Source organism: Pristis pectinata, chromosome 3 (genome assembly GCF_009764475.1).
Source record: "Pristis pectinata isolate sPriPec2 chromosome 3, sPriPec2.1.pri, whole genome shotgun sequence".
Taxonomy (NCBI): Eukaryota; Metazoa; Chordata; class Chondrichthyes; order Rhinopristiformes; family Pristidae; genus Pristis; species Pristis pectinata.
This window is the reverse complement of record NC_067407.1, coordinates 26,169,986-26,189,743: the sequence shown is the minus strand read 5'-3', so window position 1 is coordinate 26,189,743 and position 19,758 is coordinate 26,169,986.

The following is a 19,758-nucleotide window of genomic DNA, read 5'->3' as shown; positions in this document are numbered from 1 at the left end:
TTATGTCCCCTCTCAGGTCAACATCCACAGACTTGAGGCCCTAGACACTCATAGTCAGCTATGTTGGGCAGGTCACGTCATTTGAATGCCCAACATCAAACAAACAAAACAGACACTATATTAAAAGGGGAGATTGCCAGGTAGATAGAGGAAAAGGTTCAAGAATGTGTTAAAGCTTCCTTGAGAATATGCAACATTCCCATTGACTCCAAAGAACCTCTGGCCTATGACTACTTAAGTGGAGAAGGAGCATTGAGAACTTGGAGACCATGTATTGGGAGCAAACAGATGCTTTGAATAAGTGGCAGAAGGAATGAACAACCTCACAAACTGCCCATCCGTTTGTCCCATCAGCTTCATCTGCTAAAGATGATTGGAGGGCAGCAAATGTGCAGCCTTTATTCAAGGGCGGCAGGGATAAGCCAGGTAATTACAGGCTGATGACTCTAACATCAATAGCAGGAAAGCTATGGAAAAAATTGTGAAAGACAGAATTACTCTACACTTGGAAAAGCAGGAATATTCAGTTTGTAGAGAAACAAAGGCCTGCAGATGCTGGAATCTAGATGAAAGACATGATGATGCTGGAGGAACACAGCAGGCCAGGTAGCATCTGTGGAGAAAAGCAGGCGGTCAACTTTTCGGGTCATGACCCTTCTTCTGATGCTGCCTGGCCTGCTGAGTTCCTCCAGCATCATTGTGATATTCAGTTTGTCTTTGTTAGAAGGAGATCCTGTCTGATCAATTTCATTGTATTTTTCCAAGAGGGCTCTACTCACAGGGACTTGAATAAGGCATTTGAGTAAGTCTCACAGGGGAGACTAGTCCAAGGAGTTAGACCCAATACTATCCAAGGTTAATTGGCAAATTAGATCTAAGATTGGCTTGCTAATAGGAGGCAGAGAGTGATGTTGGAGGTTTGTTTTACTGATTGAAAACCTGTGGCCAATGGTCACAGGGATCAATGCTGAGATCTTTACTGATTGCTATATACATTAATGATATGGATATGAATGTATGAGTATAATTAGTAAGTTTACAGGTGGCACAAAAATTAGTGGTGTGATTACGAATAGGGTAGACTTAGGCTACAGGACAACATTGTCAATTTGGTAAAATGGGCAGAACAATGGTAGGTGGAACGTAATCCAGAACAGTTGTTGTGTCATGCATTTTGGGAGGACTAATAAGGCTTGGATTAAAATGATGGGGTCCTAGGTAATATTGAAGAATAGAAGGTCCTTGCTGTACAAATCCTAGCATTCCTAAAAACGGCAGAATACGTAGACAAGATGGTGAAGGAGACAAACAGGATACTTACATGAAATTCGGTTAAAGAAATTCAGTTTGTCCCCTTTGATACTCACCAACTTTTGCCGATGCACAATAGAAAGCATCCTATCTAGATGCATCACGGCTTGGTACGGCAACTGCTCTGCCCAGGACTGCAAGAAACTGCAGAGAGTTGTGGACACAGCCCAGCGCATCACGGACACCAGCCTCGCCTCCTTGGACTCTGCCTTTACCTCTTGCTGCCTTGGTGAAGCAGCCAGCATAATCAAAGATCCCACCCACCTGGGTCATTCTTTCTTCTCTCCTTTTCCATCAGGTAGAAGATACAGGAGCCTGAGGGCATGTACCACCAGATTTAAGGACAGCTTCTACCCTACTGTGATAAGAATATTGAACGGTTCCCTTATACGATGAGATGGACTATGATTTCACGATCTACCTTGTTGTGACCTTGCACCTTATTGCACTGCACTTTCTCTGTAGCTGTGACACTTTACTCTGTACTGTTATTGTTTTTACCTGTACTACATCAATGCACTCTGTACTAACCCAATGTAACTGCACTGTGTAATGTACGATCGGTATGCAAGACAAATTTTTCGCAGTACTTCAGTACAAGTGACAATAATAAACCAATACCAATACCTTCATTAGATAGGGCATAGAATGCTGAGCTTGGGTGTTTATAGTACAACTTTATAAAGCATTGGTCCGGCCACAGCTGGAGTACTGTGCACCACACTAAAGAAAGGATGTGACTTAACTGGAGAGGGTGCAGAGAAAATGCACCAGGAAGGATGTGATTAAACTGGAAAGAGTGTAAAAAAGATTTACAAGGATATTCCCAGGACTTCAGGGACTGAGTTATAGGGAGACATTACACAGGCTGGGACTTTACTCCTTGGAGCATAGGAGACTGATGAGTGATCTCAAAGAGCTATATAACATCGTAAGGTGCATAGATAGGGTGAGCAGACTTTTTTCCAGAGATGGGGAATTGAAAACTCGAGGACATAGTTTTAAGGTTAGAGATGAAAGGTTTAATAAGAACCAAGGGCAACTTTTTTTACACAGTGGGTGGTCGATATATAGAACCAGCTTCCAGAGGAAATGGTTGAGGCAGGTACATTAGATGCATTTAAGAAGTATGTGGACAGGTATATGGATGACAAGAGGTTGGAGGAATATGAGCTAATTTCCAGGAAAAGGGATTAATTTGAATATACATCTTGATCAGCATGGACAAGTATGGGCCGAAGGGCTTTTTTCCGTGCTGTACAACTCTATGACTCTACGTGGCTGGGGATGGAGCATTTCAGTTATGAGGAGACAGGATAGGCTGGGTTAGTTTTCCTTGGAGCGGAAGAGGCTGAGTGGGGATTTGATTGAGGTGCACAAAATTATGAGGGGAATAGGTAGGGTATAGAAGCATGAAACTTTTGCCCAAAGCAGAGGTGTCTCAAAACATAGGGCATAGTTTTAAGGTAAGGGATGGGCAGTCTACAGGGAATCTGAGGAAGACTTACTTTGAGAGGTTAAAATCTGGAACACACTGTTTAAAGGGCTGGTGGAGGCAGAGATGCTCACAACATTTAAGAAGTATCTAGGCAAGCACTTGAATTGCCAAGACATAGAAAACTATGGAGCAAGTACTGCTATATGGGATTAGTATAGTTGTGTACTTCATGGTCAGCATGTACATTGTGAGCAGTAGAGACTGTTTCTGTGCTGTATGACTCGAAGAGTCTGTGGTTCCTACAATGGCTGCAATAGCCACACAACCACAGTGGAAGCAAGTCATTCTTGATCTCGAGGGACTGCCTAAGACAAAGATTCTATCCTCCGTTCTGTGTTGCACCAACCTAGTCAAGGTTGTCATTTTAATTCTTGATCAATGTGAAAACTGGTGCTCTATTTGCATGCTGCTAGTTTTACTCTGATCACTTGGAAACTTGATACTTTCTGCTGGGGCTTTCAATACAGGCACCAAAGCAAGTTCCTCAAGTCCAGAATAAAGTCAAAAAGGTGGCTCCTTTTCTGTGGGGATGGAAAAAATTAGGCCATTTGAACATTGTGACGCTAAAGGAAAGAAAGGCAAGCCTTTCTTGCCACCTGTTGGCAATAGGAGACATGACAAAGACATTACAGCAGCACAGAACCATTTGCTCTCAGAACTGAAAATATGATATTGGAAAATATAATTTTGTAAAAGGAATGCTTTGGGTGAGATATATTATTACGGTAATGTACTTTAGAACTGAAAGTTCCAGAGTAGACCACTTGTGAATTCAGTCTAACCTTAGCATGTTTTCAGTATGATAACATACTAATGTTATGGGTACTTGTTTCAATGACTTGGCATTTTTTTAAACAGATATGTACAGCACAAAAGGAGACTATTTAGTCCACTGTGTCCATTCCAGCCAAAGAAGAGCTGTTGATGCTAATCCCACTCCACAGCTCTCAGCAGATATTCCTCTTGGGTTTCTGATTCCCCCAGCCTTGCAGGCAATAAGTTCGAGACCCCCACCACTTCAGTGAAAAATAAGCCTCGCCTCCTCTTCTGTAAACTTAAAATCAATTCTCCTTGTTATTCGCCTCTTTGTTAAGGAAACAAGGTTCTTCTATTCACATTATCTGGAGCTCATAATTTTATACAGAAATCATTGATTGTGTCGCTGTGCTGAACTTGCTTTAAAAACCTGCTAAGTCTGTTAACAATTTCCATTTTCAGTACAGACTACAAGACTATTTATTTTTCCTAGCAGTCTGTCATTTAACATGTGCAGTACAAAAAAAATCATAATATTTGAATTTGTGCTTCTACTTCAACATTTTAAACCACTGTTACTTTCTTTTCTTGTGGCCCATCTAAAAATATTAACCCTCTTAATTTAAACAGACCCACAACAGGTCAGATGTGTTGAGTGCCAGTAATCTCCCTACAATCTGCCACCACCTCAGGTGATAAACATGTTGTGTGAAAGTAGCCCAGCTGATTTACCCTGATGGTTATCACTCCCTTTTAAGAACCATCACATCTGCTTGCTGTCTTCTCTGGCAACACTACTGGGATATGAAAACTGCTTAATGAACATTAGAAGCAGGAGTCCTATATCATACATTCCATGCGCTAAAACGTTACAATATGCTGCAAGGTAGGTTTGCAATCATCGAACAGACTTTATATTTATCTTTCAACCACAAAAGGGAGTGATTTTTCCATGCCTCTTTTAATGTAAAAGAAGTCCCAAAGTACTTTGCTGACCTAAGGTAGTACTGACACTTGACAGAATTTACCATGCTCATGCAAAATTTCAATGACTCAAGACTTAAATTTTTGAATAAAACTATTTTCGGAACTGGACCAGGGATATAACAAGAAGTGAACATTGGCAAGAGATATTCCAGAAACAAGTTCAGAAAGCAACTAAACAGGTTAAGTGCAGTTAATAAGGTTAATAACAATGGGATGGAGGGCTGGAGGAAATGGAATGTGCAAGTGAATTTTGTTAGGAAGGTAGATGAGAGTTTTTAATGGCTGGTGGTGAAGGTAGAACAGAGGAACTCAATAAGCTAAGATTAGTAAAGTCACAGACTAATGAAGGAGATCATTTTACAAATATCTTTTTTGCTGAGACCTTGGTAGTGGAGGAGCAGTGGAGTTAGTAGTATTATGGGGAGATGTTAACTGAAGGTGGATTGAATGAGATAAATCAAGTTCATCCTAATATAGAAGTGTTAGTCAGGCCCCAAATCAACCAACTTCTTACCTCAATAATTTCCCTTAGTTTATAATTCTACTGCTATGATAACTGTGACAAAAAGTCAAGTATAAGGTTTGTCTTCTTACTTCTCCATGTGCTTATCCATATTAAAAGGGGACAATAAGCATTCAGGAAGTGTTTAGATAGACCCATTTTCTGGTGACCTAATTGCACAGAGGTCTGCGTTTTGCAGTTGTTGTGCATGCTGCCATGGTACCCCATTATGAAAAAGAGGCATCAATAATATAGTTCTTGAAGTAAATGATAAAATCATTTATAATGATAATAATCCCTCTTTTATAAGGGCAATAAGTTGCTTGTGGATAGGGTTATGGAAGGATTTCAGCAGAGGTAGGTTGCAATCATTGAACGTACTTTATACATATCTTTCAACCACAAAAGGGAGAGATTTGCTCATTGGATATTTAATTAAGTGGAATTGACTGTTCAATTATGCAGTTAATAAACTGTGAAGATTTTGATTGAAAGTACAAATGACTATTTAGATAAAAATGCCTTCTTTGTAGTGAAGAAAGAAACTGACTTCCATTATTCACTAGTAGCAGCTGTTCAAGCAGTAGCAAAAGGGGTGAGGGAGAAATAAAGGGGTGATGTGACTGTCGGTGATGCATGGGGAGTTGTGATTGAGAAGCAGGCTGAAGAAAAAAAAGAATGCATGTAGGAATGTATGTTGGGAGCTCACAGAAAGAAAGTAAAAATGATCATATAGTGATTTGAACAGAGAACAACGATCCTATGACTGATCTATTAGAATAGAGGAGTCTGGCAAGAATGGTTGTCATGACGCAGTGGGATTTTGTTCAGGAAAGGACATGAGATGTGATGGCCTAGTTTTGTTATGATGAAGTTATGGATTTGTGTCTTGTGGAAGAGCCAGGAAATATTTTTGAGGGAGTTAACAGTCTCGGTTATAGAAACATGAGTGAGAAGGGAGTTCACCTTCGTGAAGGGAGGAGGCTGAATGTTCTAACTGAGGCCATTGAGATTTATCCCATTTGAGCCAGTAGCAACAATGTTGATTTTGCCAACATTAAGCTCAAAAGAAATTATAACTTATTAAAAATTAAATGTACATCACTGCCAGATAGAAATTATTCAACCTACTATGTTAGGGTGAGACCTGTTATTTTAACATATTTAACGTGCAATGAAATTGACAAAATTGTTGGTTTTGTAGCCTATTTGCTTTTATATTGCTTTAAAATCAATGGAGAGATATATTAGGCAAATGTAGAACTGGTTTTTCACTTGAAGCCCTGGGTTTCCATCCTGATGGGTTAGGTTTAGAATTACATTCATACTATAATAAAGCCTTGTACCAGCTACAAATTTGACTAGTTGAACAAATGTAATGTGTCGATGGTTCCTCTCTCTTTATCTTTGTCCATGTCATTTTCCTGAAGTGCCAACCAAACTGCTGAGCAAATGCAGGACTTCCTGTTTTTATTTCAGATTTCCAACATCTGTAGCATTTTGCTTTTGGGAAATGGTGGTAAAAGTCTGGACTTCACCACAATGGTCAATAGTTAATTTTTGCACAAGATTAAAAGATCTTTGTTAATCAAGCACCATATAGCATATGGGCCAATGGCAGATACGTAGGCATAGATCAGTAAATCTGTGAATAGCAGACCAGTTTTGAAGAGTAACTTTTGATTCCTTTATTCTTATGTACTGTAGCTCCATGGTTTGTTTTGAGTCTGGTTTAATGAAATGTATTTAGAAATTTATCCATATCTTTGTGCTATTTTGGAGGTAACACAGCTTTATATTATTCTCTGATAATAGTCCTGTAGACTAGGTCCCAATAGACTTTAGCCTTCTCCAGAGATCTATTGTCAAAGTAATAATGTAAAGCTTTGCCGAAGTCTCCATTCTGAATGTTTATGGCATTGATTATAAACACAGATAGATTGAATTTATTAAAAATTATGTTCTCTTGTTCCTTTTTTATTACAAATTTCCATCTGTCATTTTTTTTCATTCCAATCTTGCTTCTGCCAGAAAAATGCAGCTTGTTATTAATTCACTAAAATCCTTAATTTCATTTTAGTGCAGACCTAGCCTGTCAGTCTCAGTCTGCTAAAAGCATTCATGCTGGGGAATGTCTGTGTGGTAGCTCTAAATCATGGCTAAATGCTGTCTCAATAGAATATTTCCCTTACACTCTGAAATACATTATATGTCAGTGTTCTGTATTTGTGATATGAGTTAAGTTATTCCTGTCACAGGGGAAGGGTGGTGGTGGGGTGGGTTGAGGACAGGAGGATCCTGACAGGGTAGATTTTGAGATATTTTCACGAGTGGGACAGTCACGACATAGTTACAAAATAAGGGGCCAATCATTTAAAATTCTTGGTGTGTAGAAATTTCTTCTCTCAGCGGGTAGTGAATCTCTGGAATTCTCTGCCCCTGAAGGTGGTGGAGGCCAGATCATTTGACATATTTAGGGTGGAGGTAGATAAATATTTGAAATTTCATGAATTAAGCATTATGGGGAACCGGGACAGAAGAGGCATTGAGGCCTTCATGGATCAGCCGTGATCATATTGAATGGCAGGGCCCCTTAAGGGGCCTGGTGGCTTACTCCTGCTCCTATTTTCTTATGTTCTTAGGTTTCATTGGAACTTTACAATGGAGCAACATCACATCTGATCAGTGTGTTATTACCCTTGGTATCCTTACAGTGGAAGGTGTTATACTACAATTGGTTATTAAGCTATCACATATGCAAAGTGATGAATTTATCTGTAATTCACAGTAAAAAATAATCTGTTAGTACCAACAGTCATACATTACCAATTCATTATGCCTTTCCAAGTCCCACTTCAGAGATTTAAATTTCCTTCAGGTCTCACTTCACAGATTCAATATGCTTAAAGGTTCCATGTCACAAATCCAGTACACCTTCAAAGTCTGCATCATAAAATCAATAGACTTTCAAGTATTTTGCCAAAGGGAACATTTATTACAAAGAAAATGAATTGAAACAGAAATTCACTACAATGAACACATACACAAGGATAGATACCTTCCTGGAAGTTAAAACAATAAGCTATTACTTTGTTCTAACAGTTGATTGATGTTTTGTAACTCATCAGATGATATTCTCTTCCACCAAAGGGTCTTGGATTTCCAGTTATTTTTTCAATTTTTTCAATGAATTTACTGGCTATATATCTGTTCATTCTTCTCTCTCACCACCTACTTTAAGGAACACTTTCCCACTTCTCCCAATGGCATTGATCTCTCAGTAACCCTCAGTTACTCCCCTCATCAGATATTGATCCAGCTCCTTTTTAAAAATGACAAATGTCTGTGAATCAGTGACCTTCCCTGTGAGTTTGTTTCATAGGTGTAGTCTCCTCACTTGGAGTTCCTAAATTTTGCTCTCTATTTATATTTACAAATGGGCCAATTTCTGTTCTGGGTGTGGGCCCAGGGCACCTCTTCTGATGCTTGTACTGGTATGGTAGGTCACTCACTGCCACCCAGAATGTGCACCTTCACCCCTTCTGGCAGAATGGTTACTTTGGCACCATATACACCTTGTTGAATTCCCTGGCCAATTTTCTCAGGCCAGACTGCATGAGAAAACAGTCATTCAAGCCATGAGCAAACATCTCCCAGTGACAGCTGTTCTGCGATTTTTGCCAAGGCCTAGTGACAGACCTCCAATCTCCTCTTATTGGCTAAGGATCGTCTGTTGCACAGGGATAACAAGGGGAAGGAGAGAAGATCAAAAAAACATCCTATCAGAACACCCCCATCCTCTCCATTCTTACCTCTCCACTTCCGTCACTTCATTCCCAACCAATGGGATGTTAACACTTTAGTTTGAATCATGTAACATAATTTTGTTTCTTAGTTTTCATGAGCCATTTTGTCGGTGAAACTGCTGCCTCACAATTCCAGCAGCTCAGGTTTGGTCCTGACCTCTGGTTCTGTCTGTGTGGAGTTTGCACTTCTCTCACTGACTGTGTGGGTTTCCTTCATGTGGTCCTGTTTCCTCCACATCTCAAAAACACACAGGGTGGTAGGTTAATTGGCAGCTACAAATTACCCCCAGTGGAGGTGGCTGGTGGGAGACTGAGGGTGGAGGTTAATGCCATATGTGAGGGGATAGGTTATAGGGAAAATAAGCGAGAGGATGGGATTGAGATGAATCTGAGAGCTAGCAGAGATTCAGTGGGTCGAATGCCCTTCTTCTCTGTCATAAGGAAATGTGAAATATGAAGCTGTTAATCATAAGAACATCAGAAAATAGGAGCAGGAGCAGGCCAATTGCTCTTCGTTCCTGCCCCACCATTCATGGCTGATCTGTGCAAGGCCTCATCTCTTCTGTACCAGTTCCCCACAGCTTCAATTCTCTGATCTTTCAAAAATTTATCCCCTTCATCTTTAAAAGCCCCCAATGATCTTGCCACCACAGCCTCCACAATGATATACTCTTCTATTTGTGATTTAAATAAAGCCCATCTCAATGAAGCAACTCCTCCTTCTCCAGTTTCTGTCAGTACCCCATGAATTGAAACCCATTTCTCCCACATTGGTCTTTGAGTCCGACATTCATCTCTCTGAACTCATTGACCCTATAATAATTTTTGTGTGGTTCAGGAAGTAAACCAGAACCTTTGTCGTCTCCTTTTCAACTTGGACTCTGGCTGCAGATGCTCTTCAGCAGAACTATCTTCTTTCTCCTGTCTTGATATTGGTTCCCGTAAGGACCAGTACAACTGGATCTTTTCCCTTCACTCCAAATTCCTCTCCAGCCCTGAAAAGATGTCCTTAACTCTGGCAGCAGAAGGTAACACATCCATTCGGACTCTGCTTGTTTATGGAGAGAACACTAATTCCCGCCCATAAATACACCATTTTCTATCACCACTGTGTTCCTTTTCACTCCACAAACATGAATGGCCCCTTGTACCACAATATTTTGGAAAGTTTGCTCATCCTCCCTGCAGTTTCTGCTTTTGTCCACGCAGGCTGTAAAATTTCTGCATCTGTTGAACAAGTGCAGGGGCTGAGGCTGCTCCAGTGCTGCCTTTTGGATAGCTGGCTGATGTGTGGTCATATGCTGCCATCCATCTTGAATGACCAGTTCTGTGGTTCTTAATTTAAGAGATATGCTTGCCTTTTGGAATGAAATGTCAGGTAACTTTCAGACTCCAGCTTATGAAATCTGAGTCGAAATTCCTCCAGATGCAGACTCTTGCTACAGATGTTGTTGCCATGGATTTCAATGGTCTCTATCAGCCACCGGATAATACTGTCCTGTTAAGCCTGTCTCAATCAATTTATGTATTTATTTAACTTATTTAATTCTTTAATTACAAAGCTGCACAAGATCAATATTCTGATTTTATATTATATATACACATATTTGTAAGTACAAAAGGATTTATTAGCATCAGTGGTTGATAGAGCTACATCGTGGGTGATCATTTATTTAGCTATTGCAGGAATAATTGATCTGAAAAAAAATCAAACATTAGCAGAATCTCTGTAGCATAACATCTATTAGAAAAGACATTTCTAGGTCCACAAGCTTGGTTAAAATAGAGTGAAGATCTCATTGCTTTAATGAGATTCCACTCATGTGCATATTATGGGGTGCTTGCACTTTGACACCATTCATTAAGATGTGAAACTACTCTAACCAGCTCCCATCCAACGTGGTCAAAGTATAAGAGGTATGTGTAAATGTTTTACAGCTTTGGAGATCTTGCAGAATCCCAAGTGTGATATGAAAAACCCATTTAAAATTGACTGGTGTGTGATTTCCACATTTGTATGCCCTTTATCCAGTCTCCGTGGCTTTGAACAGGTCAAAGGGTTAAAGTCACATGAAGAGTGAGGGTGGTGTCTGCTTTGTAAATCAAACACTAATGAAGTAGAAGCTACATTATTCTGCAATCTTCTCTGAGTTTTTTTTGTGTGTGTGGAGCCAAACTGGATCTATAAATTGCACATTAATGGGACATGTTTTAGTTCATTATCAGTGTCAAGTTACACCTAAGCCAAGGATTTGAGTATTTTTGCACCTGAGATAGTGTTAGAAGCAGGTGCAAATCCATACAAATTGCCTTTAGAGGTCAGTGGCATTACCGAACGGGAAGTGGAGAGTGCCGGCGCCATTATTGCTAGTTTACAAACATTTGTAGACCAATCAATAGGAGAACCTTTCTGCTTTGTGTGGTCTAATTCCCCCATTACATTTTCTGTCTGTTAGAATGGTAATTCACACCTATTTTGTTTTTAAAGAGCATGTCTGACTGCACCCCAGCCTCTACAGTCTGGACCCTCCATTTGCAGGCTGCAGATTTGGATTCTTTCCTCACAATGTAACTGTAGTCAAATTGCAAGCATATTAAAGCTTTAGTAACCTATCCATGTCAGTTACTTTGAAATATGGAGTAAAATTACTTAATCACTTATAAAACACATATTGTTAATAGATTTTTTGAAAGTTATTAGATTTAAGGAATGTTTTGCAAGTATGTTTGGTAATCTTATATAATTTTTTCATTGTATTTGTTGGTAATGATTCTTTCTTCAAGTATTTATATTCTTCTATTACAATATATTAATAACTTGCCCACAGTACATAAAGGTAAAAATGTCCCAGTGGCTGAATATTTACTGAGTGAATTGACCCAAGCTTAGGGACTCACTGACATAATAGCCTGTATTGCTTTTTTTTACATCAAGGGGCCTTGTTCAATCCCAGCTCAACCTAATTTGTCAACCTAATGGTTGACCACTTAGTAGATTGATAGATGATAGAAAAATAAAAATGATAGAAAATATATACAGGAACATACAGCATAATCTGTGCCTTGTATATTGTGAAGAAAGTGTTGTGTGTGGAATAACAGAAGCTCAAAATTCCAGAGAGCACTGGTGGGTTAAAAATACAACACATGGCCTTGGTTACTGTGTGCTTCTTCCACTCATGCCTAGTACAAATTTAAAAGTCAATATATAATCCTGTGAATAAACTATGGGAAGAACACATTCGTGTACTATCAAAGAACTGTTCTCCTTGTCTCATTCCTCAACATTGAAACTATATTCAATGTTTAAGATCCAATTTGATAAGACTGAACATCTTTAGAATTCTCAAAGCATACATGGAATCACAAACTCATGACACTTTTTTAGTGTAGGAGGAAGCCCATTGTACCTGCAGTGGGATAGCCAGAGCTATTCCATGAGGGGGATTCAAAGCACAGAATTAAATCCAACACTTTTTGGTAAAATTTCACTTACTTTTGGCAAAGTTGCCACAGTTTGTTAACTGTTCTTTATTTTCTTTCAAGTACTCGTCAGTTTGCATTTAAGCCATCAGTGGTTGATGTTAGTCAGCCTCTGTACATTAGGGAGCTATGGAGCACAAAATAAATGGAACCTCATTCAGTTTTATATGAAGAAATATGTTTTGCAAATGAATTTTTTGGAAGTGCTGGTTTATAATTCCGTGGAAATTAATGTTCTCCATGCCCCTGATTTAAACTAACTCTTCTTTACATGTGGGCCTAAATAGTGAGAATTGTTAGGATATTACATGGTGCTAGCCTTCTCAGTCAAACTCTGTCATATTCATACCTAAAATTAAAGTACACGTTGTTTACATATTCCATTTTTGATCTTTGAAAATTCTCTCTTAAGATATGAGCATCTTTGGCAGAGCCAATATTTATTGCCAATCCCCTTAGTTGCCTTTAGAAGACATGGTGGACCTTCTTCTTGAACCTTGTGCCAGAGGTGAATGCAACTGAATGACTTACAGATTACTTTAGAGCACAGTTAAAGGTCAACTGGTTTAGTGTGGGGACTGGGTTCAAGTGAAGGACAGACCAGGTCACGGTGATTTATTCTCCACAGGAAATTATTAAACCTGTTGGGAATGCTGATAAATAAAGCATCCAAAACATTCTTAACATCATGAAGATTAAGAAAACTGTTTGAACAATTTTTAAATCATGCAGATTTTTAGAAGTAAAAAAGTTTGTTTAATTTTACCTCAACAAAATCATGAGCAAATTAATATTCATTGGCTGCTCCATTCAACTTCAACATTTTTGTGTATTCTTTGGGTAAAGAGAGACCTATCAATTTTATTTACCATCTGTCATTCTGGATATCACAGTTGCATCCTGATGAACAGATAACTAGTTTGCCAAGGAATGATATGTTTCACTAAAGATTAAATTTGGATTTTAGCTGTGATTAAAATAGTTTATTAGAAACCTTTTCATCATGATCTATTTAATAATCAGTAAACAATTCTTTAGTTAAAAAGAAGTGCAGAATGACCTCGTCAAAACTCTGTGCATCATTATTGATCAGATAATCCATGTTTTTGAAGATACAGCTTTGTTCCCTGCACAGTTTGGACCGGTGGATGGTAACCCATAAAAAATGTCAAAAATTACAATGTACAATGCTGTATAATTTTTCAATTAGTAAGGGGCACATCAATGCAAGAGTAAGAAGGTAAGTCCATAAATGTTTTCATCTGTGCACCCAGCCAGAGAAGGAAATGGCACAGGACAACCAGTGCTCAGCTGTCCATGAGATTTGGCAAGAATCTACTGCACCATTTCCCAATAGAAAGGAAATATCCCGTTATCCATCTCCAGACTGCAAAATACCCAGCAGTGTTCATATATGACAATCAATCAAATCTGTTATGCAATTCCATTTTTTCAGCAAAAGGAGCCATATAAACCATTGTCAACAAATTATCTAAGTATATATAACAATGGAACTCAAATAATTCAATTCCCAAATATCTACACATTTACTTAAAGTTTCTTTATTATCTCACCACACAGTGTGTTTATCACCATTCCTATCCTTGTGCCAACACTTTTCTTTGGATGTAGACATATTCTCCAGCATGTAAATCTGTGCCCTGAGAAGATTGCAAAGTCGAGATAATACGTCCAGGAGCTCTGACTATGTGAGGTGGTGCTTGTCTCATTGATGCTGTGGTCAGTTCGGGTCCTGCTCCCATTTTTCATCTCCCTTGCGCAGTACAACTATACCTAGCCCTGACTAAAAGTTCCCATTTGTACTGAAATTTGAAGCTCGGAATGAAACAACCACTGTCATAAGAAACTTGCCCTACTTTCTGCGATCCAGTTGTGCTAATGATCTCCTTCAGCAATGGAAATCCAGAACTTGAGGGCTCTTGAGTGAATCTAAGCATAAAGTTATGACTCCTAACTCCTCATTGTGCAGAAATCTGCAGCATCATGTTTAATACTCCATCCTGTATACCTTCTTGTGCTGTAGTAGGTCATGGATTCCTCTAATTTATCTGCTATCTATACCATATTGGAAAAGACTGTCTGTCTTCTGGCACCTGAAGATTGTAAGATATCTTTATTAGTCACGTGTACATTAAAGCACACAGTGAAATGCATCTTTTTTGCATAGAGTGGTCTGGGGGAAGCCCACATAGTGTTGCCACGCTTCCCAGCGCCAACATAGCATGCTCACAACTTCCTGACCCATACTTCTTTGCAATGTGGGAGGAAACCAGAGCACCCAGAGGAAACCCATGCAGTCACGGGGAGAATGTACAAACTCCTTACAGACAGTGGCCGGAATTGAAGCTGGGTCGCTGGCGCTGTAATAGCGTTAGACTAACCGCTACGCTACCACCTTGCCTACTTGACAGGGTTGGGGTGGTGTGGGAAGTGATTTCACTTGAGGGTATTGCTACACTACACCACCGTGCCTGTATATCATTGTATATCATTGAATCGCGCTTGCTCTGAAAACTGAGTTCCTATCGATTACTGAGGCCGGTTATGTTTTTGGCGCTCACTGTCTCATTCATTTTGTTAGTCTTGTAGACACGGGTAGCATGGAAGTGAGTTATGCTTTCAGTTCTGATAAAGGGCCCAGACCTGAAATGTTAACTATTTCTCTTTCCACAGATGCTGCCTGACCTGCTGAGTTTTTTCAATGTTTTCTGTTTTTATTTATGCTTTCAGTATTTGTGTTGTGAAGTCATTAACTATGTCTCAGCTATTCACTGTATGTGTGTTGATAAGCCACCCCAGCTGCCTGAACAACCTCCCTTTATTTACCTGCAACACCTTTCATGGTATGTCTATTCCAATCGATTGGTCTCTTCAACTTTGCCTCTGCCAACACCTTCACAAAAGTCTTTGAGAATCCTTGGACCTTAGCTTCAGTAGACACATTTTCCTTCATCTTCTCCTCTTCCTTTGTCACTTTGTCACACCAGGCTTATTTGTGACCCTCCAAGCTCCAAAAGTTTTTGAACAATGGCAGCTAAGGCAGATTTCCGTCTCTGCCAATAGAAAGAAACCACTCAGCAGAGAGATTCCCAGGTATGCCCCTCTGTGCATGCGAAATTATGGGTTTCTCCTGAAAAATATTTAGGCAGGCAACATCCTATTCTATTTCTAAAATGTCAAGGAAAACACTCAGCAACTTTTGAATGTTGAAATGATACAATGGAGGAGCATATTGTACCTTGTTCATACTGGGCTACCAGAGGTAATTTCTGGGTCATTGCTGAATAGTCAAAGACCAATAGGCCAATGAACTATTCAGTCTCCTCTATTCTGTCCAAACCTAAAACACAACTATTTAATTTATCCACTCTCTGGTACTGAGTTTGAGACTGAAGCAATTGAGCATACCAATGTTATATTTCATTTAAATTGCCAGTGATTAATGGTTAGAGAACTTGGCCTTGAAATACTTTGGTTATCGTTGCACTAATCATAGTTGGCAGCGACATTTCCCTTCAACTTTGGGCTTAAATCAACTTAGTCTCAAAGTTTCCTCTTGAGTTTTAATCCAGTTTCATGTGGTTAAGTGTTTTGAAAAGCTATAACTGTGATCAACATGGAAAGTGGAAATATTACATTGGCCATGAACATACTGTGCTAAGAGACTTAGATCAAAGTGATGTGGCGCAGTAGCAGAGTTGCTGCCTCACAGGTTCAGTTACCCATACTCAATCCTGGCCTCTGGAGTGGGCTGTGTGGAGTTTATATGTTCTCCCTGTGACTGTGTGGGTTTCCTCCTGGGGCTCTGGTTTCCTCCAACATCCCAAAGATGTGCAGGTTGATAGGTTAGTTGGCCACTGTAAATTTCCCCTAGTGTGTATGTGAGTGGTAGAATCTGTGAGGAGTTGATGTGAATATTGGGATAATAAATTAGCATTAGTGTAAATGGGTGTTTGGTGATTGGTGTGGATTTGGTGGGCTCAAGATCCTGCTTCCATGCTGAACAGTTCTATGACACGTTATTAGTACAGAATAATGGAAACTTTCTGTCACATCCAATCAGTGCATTTGATTCAAGATACCCTGCTTGAAAGAAAATTTACATTCCTTGACCATTTAGGATAAATTAACATAGTCACTTCTACTGAGATTCCAAAATAAACATAATAGTTTTCAATAATCAATTTTAAGTGTTCCAATGTGATGAAAAAAATCTTGAATTTTTGCTGGAAAAAAAGAGAAGGAAATTAACTATTGAATGTATTGAAAAAATGCTAATGTGTAATTGTTAGCCTTATGGGGCTCATTTGTCAAAGCAAATGTAGTTGTTTAGTAATCCATATCCAATTAAGCAATAATGTACGAGTCGGTGTACATTAGGTCAGAGTGGGTCTTAGTTATTGAAATGAGTATGACCACCAGGCAGACACTTAATTAAAAGGAACTTTACTGAAAAAAACGAGTAATGAAAAGTGTTTTAAGAGTTGTGTCACTGACCTCAGTGTATGGCAACACAGAGAATTATGGGAATCTAACCATGTTTGCCACCTCCTGCAGTTACTTCATTGCTTCAATCATTAAAAGGTCTATACTGTTTTCTCACAAATTTTACCAAAGTTTCTCCTGTCCAATTTCTTTTGTTTTATGTTGACTTTTACATCTTCATAAATTACTCTTGATACACGTTTGAAGACTTATGCAAAAGCCATAAGGCTGGCTTAATGATAAAGAATATTTAAATAATCATCCTCCATCTGACAGCTTTCATAAGAACTGAGATGATTTTCTTTCTGGATCTCCGGTCACAGGCTTTTGCATCAGCAGTGACGTTAGAGCAGTGCTAGACATTTCTAATAATCAACTCATCAAGGAGTGAATTGCAGATCAGGAATGGCATGCTGAAAAACGTAACCAGACCACTTCTCCCACTGTCACTGATCCTCCGCCATCTCCTGCCTGTCATATTTGTTTCTTTTCCTGTTTTCTTGTCAATTTTGTATTTCATTCCATGTTACATGTAGCTTCTTTCAGATAGGGCTCAAGTTTCTTTTTGTGACAGTGAAATTTCCTTGCTAATGGTGTTACTTTAAAAGCTAAGTCAATCACAAAATCCAAGAGGGAATTAGATAAATGCTTTAAAAAGAAAAATATTGAAAGGTGCAGGGAAATGGCAGGTACCCAGGATCAGTGTATGTAGTCCTGATCTGGAGATAGTGCTGGCACAGGCATAATTAGCTTTCTTCTGTTTTGAAATTTCAAAATAGGTCTATCTTCATTTGCTGGAAGCAGTGCTTGGCGAACCTTCCTGCTTGACAGCTGCCTGGAAATCTGGCACTGTCTGCATGATCATACAAGCTTCAGATAAATGAGTGAGACCCTTTGCTTTGGAGCAAGCAGACCCACTCATCTGTCATCTTCACACAGGCCCAACTGTTGCTCCTCCTGGCAAGACCTCTGCTGCTCTGCTTTCTCCTTCTCTACTTGTACCCAGGGTTACACAGAAAGAGCGACTGCCATCATGAGCTTTCATAATAATGCTGGATAAATGAAAGAAAGTACAAAGTGGTACTGTTCAAAGACATGAATTAGGAGCAGGAGTAGGTCACACAACCCATCAGTTACTCTGCCATTTCATAAAATCTGACTGTAACCTCATCCTCATTCCTGTCTGCCCAAAGTAACTTTGACTCCCTTGTTTATCAAGTGTCTATCTGTTTCTGCCTTAAAAATATTCAAAGACTCTGCTTGCACCACTCTTTGAGAAAGATTATTTCGAAGACTCACAATCCACTGAGAAAAAAATGTCATTCCCCCTTCTCTGTCGTAAATCAGCAATCCCTTGACTCTTCACCCTGTTTAAACAGTGACCCCTAGTTCTAGATTCTTCTACAAGAGGAAACATCCTCTCTACAACCATCCCTCAGAATATTATTGTTTCAATCAAGTGCCATCTCATTCCTCCAAACTCCTGAAGATACAAGCTTGGTCTGTCCAACATTTTCTAAGACAATCTGTCCATTCCAGGAATTAGTCTCATTAAACAGTTCTGAATTGCTACCAATGAATTTACATAAGACCAATACTGGACTCCATACTCCAGATGTGCTCTCACCAATGCTGTATGTAACCAAAGCATAACCTCCCTACTTTTGTATTCAATTCCCCTCGCAATAAACAATATTCTGTTAGTTTTCCTATTTACTAGAAGTATCTGCATGTTAGCCTTTTGCATTTCATGCTCTAGGACACCCAGATCCCTCTGCATCTCAGAGATTTGCAGTCTCACCATTTAGATAATATGCTTTTCTTATTTTTTTCTGCCAAAATGGACAATATGTCATTTCCCATAATCATAGTTCATTTGTCAGATCTTTGCCCACTGATTTAACCTGTTATCCCTTTGTAGCCTCCTTATGTCCTCTACACAACTTACTTTCCTCCTCACATTTGTATCATCAGTATACAAAATGTAGAAGGTTAAAGCTCCTGCAGCAGTCCCTGTGTCACAGTACTTATTACATCTTGCCAACCAATAAAAGACCCATTGATGCCTATTCTCTGTTTCCCGATAGCCAGTGAATCGATCCACACCTTAGATTTTTCTTGCAATGGAGAGGACTTTGTTTTAAATAGTGAGTGGCCCATATCAGAGAAGGTGCAAAATTTAGAAAAAAACTATCCTAGGGTTGTGCAATATCAGATGGAGAGGACAGCGTTGCCATGATTTAGAAATGCAACAGAACACAATAACATTTGTAACTTCCTTCAGGCACTGAATTCATGCATATTAGGTTTCTGGAAGGGAAATTTATGAAAACAAATGTTAAAAATAGTAACAGCTCCACCTGCTGAGATCTTGGAAAAAAATAATTTATAAATGTGTAAATATTCTTATAACCTGTTACATAATCCTACATGCAATTGCAAGCAAGACCATAATTCTAGATATTCCTTTGTAAGCAGCATTGGGGTGGAGAAATTATGAAGTGTTTGAAATGAACATAACCAGCTTTCTGAATTGAGTTGGAAATTATGGGAGCTCTGTGACTCAAAGAGTCTTGACAATTTAAAGCTATTGGCTTTTTTTCTTCTTCCTTCTGCCATAAATCAGCTTGTCTTGCTCCTAGCCATTTGATACTGTGTATTTCCTTTAATTTACAACACTCAGAATCTATTGACAATGAATCTATATGGGTCAGAGGTTAATTTCTTATCAATATGGCATCAGCAAGCCATTAGTCATACAGCAAAGGCAGTGAGAACAGAAATCCAAGGATATTCTCCTTCCTACAGACACTGTGGGGATACAGAGCTCATTTTATTAGACTATCGCAGGCTCTAAAGTAGATTTCACCTAAGTGTGTTCATACTAGATAAGGGCATAATTTGGTTAA